The sequence below is a fragment of the Gossypium hirsutum genome, chromosome A03 (genome assembly GCF_007990345.1).
Source record: "Gossypium hirsutum isolate 1008001.06 chromosome A03, Gossypium_hirsutum_v2.1, whole genome shotgun sequence".
In the NCBI taxonomy this organism is placed as follows: Eukaryota; Viridiplantae; Streptophyta; class Magnoliopsida; order Malvales; family Malvaceae; genus Gossypium; species Gossypium hirsutum.
The window spans coordinates 20,651,168-20,657,607 of record NC_053426.1 but is presented as its reverse complement, the minus strand read 5'-3'; positions in this window follow the sequence as shown (position 1 = coordinate 20,657,607).

The window sequence follows — 6,440 nt, the reverse complement described above, 5'->3', positions numbered from 1 at the left end:
TTGACCCGAGGTCTACCAACTCTTATATTTGTATGGAATTGATATCTCGTATGAACTTGCTAGTAGAGTCCACTGAATTTATGGTAAAAATATCCAACCCTTTACGCAGACATGTGCTAGTTAACCAAATGTGTAGAAATTGTCCTTTGACAATTAGAGGTCATTGTTTTCTGGCTAACTTGATGTTATTGCTGTTTAATGAATTTGATGTAATCCTAGGGATAGATTGGTTAACTTCTCATAGTGTTGTAGTGGACTGGGAGAAAAGTTATTGAGTTGAAATGTGAAGACAGGAATGTTCTTAGGATTGTACCAAATGAATCAGATAACTTGTCTATAATAATATCATCTTTAACTGTTGAGAAGTATTTGAGGAAGGGATATGAGGCTTATCTCGCTTTTGTGTTGAATACTCAAGTGTTTGAGTCAAAGATTGAACTAGTACCGGTGGTTTGTGAGTTTATAAATGTGTTTCTGGAAGAGTTACCTAGATTACCGCCAACCAGAGAAGTCGAGTTTGGAATTGAGTTAGTCCCTGGTACGACACCCATTCCGATTGCTCCATACAGGATGCCTCCTACGGGGTTAAAGGAGTTGAAAGTTCAACTACAGAAGTTAACTGACAAGGATTTTGCAAGACCGAGTTTTTCTCCGTGGGGTGTCCCAGTGCTATTTGTGAAGAAAAAGGATGGGTCAATGATATTGTGCATAGACTACCGACAACTCAACAAAGTGACTGTGAAAAACAAGTATCCCTTGCCAAGGATTGATGATTTGTTTGCTTAGTTGAAGGGAGCCATTGTGTATTCTAAGATTGACTTAAGGCCTAGCTACTATCAGTTAAGGAGCAAGACATTCCGAAGACCACTTTCCGAACAAGGTACGGCCATTATGAGTTCCTCGTCATGCCCTTTGGCTTAATGAATGCCCCGGCAGTTTTTATGAACCTAATGAACTGCACTTTTCGACCGTATCTGGATAAATTCATCATCGTTTTTATCGATGACATATTGATTTATTTGCTTGATGAGAGTGAGCATGCGGAGCATTTGAGAACAATTTTACAAACCTTGAGAGGACAAGCAGTTGTAGGCCAAATTCAATAAGAGTGAATTATGGCTTAAGGAGATCAAATTTCTATGACACATTGTGTCAAGTTGACGAGATTAGAGTTGACCCGAGTAAAATCTCGACTATTGTTGAGTGGAAACCACCGAGGAATGTGACAAATGTTCGAAGTTTTCTAGGTTTGGCCAAATACTACAGAAGATTTGTGAATGGATTATCGATGATAGCAACTCTAATGATAAGGTTGTTGAAAAAAGATGTCAAGTTTGAAAGGACGGAGAAGTGCCAACAGAGTTTGGAGAAATTAAGGTTTTGTAGACCGAAGCCCCAGTGTTAGTGCAACCGGAACCGGGAAAAGAGTTTGTTGTATATAGCGACTCCTCCCTAAATGGATTGGGTGCGTGCTCATGCAAGAAGGTAAAGTCATAGCTTATGCTTCGAGACAGCTGAAGCCGCATGAGAAAAACTACCCGACGCACGATTTAGAGTTGGTCGCCATCGTATTCGCGTTGAAAATTTGGGGACACCATTTGTATGGCGAGAAATGCTGAGTATTCACCGACCATAAAAGTCTTAAGTACCTAATGACTCAGAAAGATTTAAATCTGAGACAACGGAGATGGTTGGAATTATTAAAAGATTATGAGTTGATTATCGACTACCATCCGGAAAAGGCGAATGTGGTTGTCGATGCATTGAGTAGCGTTGAGAACAATGAATGCCCAATTGGCCTTGTTAGATGACGATTCAGTTCTAGCAAAATTGAAAGCTAGGCTGGTGTTTCTACAAGAGATCAGTAAAACTCAGAAGGATGATAAGGATTTGCAAGCCATGAGAACTTAGTATGAGTCGGGGGTTGAATCAAACTTTCGGATTGATACCGATAGGTGAATAATGTTCAAAGATAGAGTTTGTGTACCCAAGGACAATGAGCTTATTCAGAAGATTTTACGAGAGGCACATAGTGGTTATTTGTCTATCCACTCAGGTAGTGTGAAAATGTACAATGACTTGAAGAAAATGTATTGATGGTCGGGAATGAAAAAAAACATTTCAGAGTTCGTTTCCAAGTGTCTTATATGTCAGTAAGTGAAGGCTGAACAGCAAGTACCGTCGGGTCTACTTCAGCCTATCACGGTCCCTAAGTAGAAGTGGGATCGAATTACTCTGGATTTTGTGACGGGTTTACCGATAACCCCGAATAAAAAAGATGTTGTTTGGGTTGTTGTGGATAGGCTAACAAAGTCGATACATTTTATACCAGCGCGTACCGACTACTACCTTGAGAAACTGGCTGATTTGTACGTTTCTAAGATTCTGAGGCTTCATGGAGTGCCTCTGTCGATTATTTCAGATAGAGACCCGAGGTTTACCTCAATGTTTTGAAAGAAGTTACAAGAGGCATTGGGAACTAAACTGAATTTTAGTACGACATTTCACCCGCAAACTGACGGTCAGTCAGAAAAAGTGATTCAGATTTTAGAAGATATGTTACAGTGTTGTGTTCTTGAGTTTCAAGCTAGCTGGGAAAGGTACTTACCATTGGTTGAATTTGCCTACAACAATAATTATCAGTCAAGTGTGAAGATGGTGCCCTATGAGGCTTCGTATGGGTGTAAGTGCCGAACGCCTTTATATTGGACTGAGTTGAGAGAGAATCAGATTCACAGGGTCGACTTAGTCAAAGAGACTGAAGAAAAGGTTAAAGTGATTTGTGATTGCATAAAGGCCGCATCGGATAGACAAAAATCCTACGCGAATTTGAAACAGAAAGGGATCAAATTTCAAGTCGGTGATCAAGTGTTTTTGAAAGTATCCCCATAGAGGAAAGCCCTCAGATTTGGTAGAAGAGGCAAGTTGAGTCCTCGTTTCATAGGACCTTATGAGGTTACCGAGAGAGTAGGGCCTGTGGCCTATCGATTGGCTTTTCCATCTGAATTGGAAAAGATTCGCGATGTGTTTCATGTGTCCATGTTGCGTCGATATAGATTAGACTCTTCGCATGTGATTGCGCCATCAGAGGTTGAGATTCATCCAGACATGACTTATAGCAAAAGTCAGTCAGGATTTTGGCTTGGGAAGTCAAACAATTGAGATCCTATGGCATAGACATGGAGTCGAGGAAGCCACATGGGAACTCAAGGAAACCATGAGAGACCAATACCCGAATCTATTCACCGGTAAGATTTTTAGGGATAAAAATCCCTAAGGGGGAGAATTGTAACAACCCAATTTTGGGCTTAATCGAAACAGTGGTTTCGGGACTACTAACCCAAGGTCGGAGAAATTATTTTTGATATTATTTTAAGTGTGATGGCATGTTTATAAAGGTGCATGAAAATTTTCGTGGATTAATTTTAACGTTTGTGAGCATAATTGCGAAAAAAGACTAAATTGCACAAAGTGCAAAAGTCCTATTTTGATAGCTAAGGGAGTTAAATTGCCATGAAACTTAAATTGGGGGCTTTAAAAGGCAAATAGACCCTTAGACTATAGCTTGGCCAGCCATGTGACAAAGAAAATCTAATGGTCAAGGTATTAGGTATGTAATGACATAATGTGCAATAAAATAATACCCTAAAAGCCTAGTCATCATCTTTTTCCTCCATTCTTTCTTCTTGACTGAAAATATCAGCCATTAGAGGGGTTTTTGAAGCTTGAATTTTCAGCCATTTAGTCTCTCCACAAGTAAGTGATTTTGATGATTTTTCTTGATGATTTTTGTACTTTTAGAACCCTTGTAACATGAGTTTTCAAATGAGAGGACTATTTTGTAAAATGGTTGAAAGTCTAGGGTTTTACCATGAGTGTGTTCATGTTTTTTTCTGAAATTTTATGTAAAAAATGAATCATAGTGGTGAAATAAACAACTTTTGTGAAGAGATTTCTCATGAAAACCCTAAAAAGGATCATTTTGTATAAGTTGTAAAATAAGTGATAAATGTGTGAAATAATAGAAATTTTTGGGTTGCTATAAGAGTAAAAAGGGATCAGTTGGTTTAGGATATGAAGAAATTCGATAAAAATCGATTTTCGAGCATAGAGATAAAATGGTCATTCTACCCAATTATGATTTTTCAAGTGTCTAGATTAATGTGCTGATAAAATGAGTGAATTTTGTTATTATAGATCAAGAAATTCAAAATCTGAACCTAGACCGAGGGAAGGCCAAGCGAGTAGATTAGACCAACAAGTCGCCATATTTTGTAAGCCGAGGTAAGTTGTATGTAAATAATACAACTACTTTGTTATTATATGTGTTGAATTGATATAATATGAAGTGCTTGATTTGGAAATGAGAATGCATGATGATAATTGAGATAGTAGAATTCTCATTTTAACCATAGGGAATAAATCAGATATTCATGCCATGACGTATGGGTTATTGTAAGCTAGTGTAAGACATGTCTGGGACATGCATCGGCCACATTATGAGAGCTGGTGTAAGACCATATCTGGGACATGGTATCGGTATTGAGATGAGAGCTAGTGTAAGACATGTCCGAGACATGCATTGGCCTCGTGAAGTAAGCCAATGTAAGACCATGTCTAGGACATGGCATCGGCACGTATAAAGGTGTCAATGTAAGACCATGTCTGGGACATGGCACTGACACGAATAAGCGAGAGTTAGTGTAAGACCATGTCTGGGACATGGCATCAACTTGAGACATGAGCCAGTGTAAGACAATGTTTGGGACATGGCATCGGCATTATACCCTATGTTTGAGGCTTAGTGAATATTCGATAATAGTCCAAATTGTTCAACGGTGAGTGTTTATAATTTAAGTTAAACGAGAAAATTATAACCATGTTGTGAGTGGTACATGTACCTATTTGAAATGTAAGAGATATGAGCTCAATATATGCTATGTTATTTGTATTGGATAGTGATGAGTAAGTTGTGCTTTGCCCTCTTTTGTATTATGAGCATGTTGACAAATGGTAGAATTATTGTTATGGTTATTTGCATGGAATAGTGGCTAATGTTCATTATTGATGTATACACTGATGATATTTTCATGAATGAGATAATGCCTTGTGTAGTTGATTATACCTTGTATTTTTGAATGGATGTTGTTATATTATGTTTCAGGGTGGCAAGGGCTTGGTAGATAGCCCTATATTGTCCACACGGGTAGACAGACGGGCACGTGTCAAGGCCGTGTGTGACATATGGCCAGACCGATGGGAGTGTTGTCCCACTGTGTGTCCCCTGCACATATAATTTGCAAGTTAGTATGCATAGTAGTAAACATACGGGCAGAGAGAGGGACGTGTGTCTCAGTCGTGTGAAGGGCATGGCCTAGCACACGGGCATGTGCCTTGGCCATGTGGCCATGAGAATTGCTGACGTCAGTAATAGAATGTCCAAGTTTCTGCACACGGGCTAGGACAGAGGCGTGTCATGGCCGTGTGAGGGACACGGGCCATGGACACTGGCATGTATCAGGCCGTGTGAAAACCCCTGTAGGTTCGAATTGGAAATTAATTCTACACGGGTAAAGGACACGGACGTGTCCCTAAATACTTAGGTCGTGTAAACCACATGGGCTATCAGCACGACCATATTGATATGGTCACACAGGGCGTGTTGCCCTTCTCACACGGGTGTGTGCCCCTGTGTCACGTGTTATTTTTTAAAGTTCTTAAAATGACCCGAATCGGTCCCAAATGGTTTGAAATGAATGTTTTGTGCCTCGTAGGCCCATATTAAAGAGTTTATGGTAAAGTTTGGAAAAGTTTTTAAGTTTGACCAATTCTTGGTGACTCGGATAATGTGTGAATGTATGTGTTCAAGTTAGGTAACGCCTCGTATTCCATCCCAGCATAGGGTACGGGTGTGGGGTGTTACAATTACCGAGCCCCATTTGAACCTTAGGAATTCATAGGATACAAATGACATGTCATTAGGGTTTAAATGATTCGGGCACTATTCAGTTTTGGAACGGTAAGAGAACGATATGAATTATAACATGTACATGTGTGAACATCCTTGATATGATGATACATGAAAATTATATAGGTTGAGATGAGTTATAAACTCATGAGATACAAGTTGTGGCTAAATGGCTATTTATGTTAATATGCCTATGTCTTATGTTTATATTGCTAACATGTTTGGTGTGAATGATTAGGCTTTGGTCAAGCTATTGGTTGGATTGTATTATGCTTACTCATTAGTTATGCATTGAAATGGTAAGTTCCCAAATGGAAATATACTTATGTTCATGAAAGAATGGTAAGGTTTAAATTATGTAATTTCTTATGAAATGTTTATCATGTGGTTAATTCCGAAAGGAGCTATGTTTAAATGCACTAGCTTGTTCCTATGATTGAATGATATGCTTATGTCTTGTATGTTATGCATA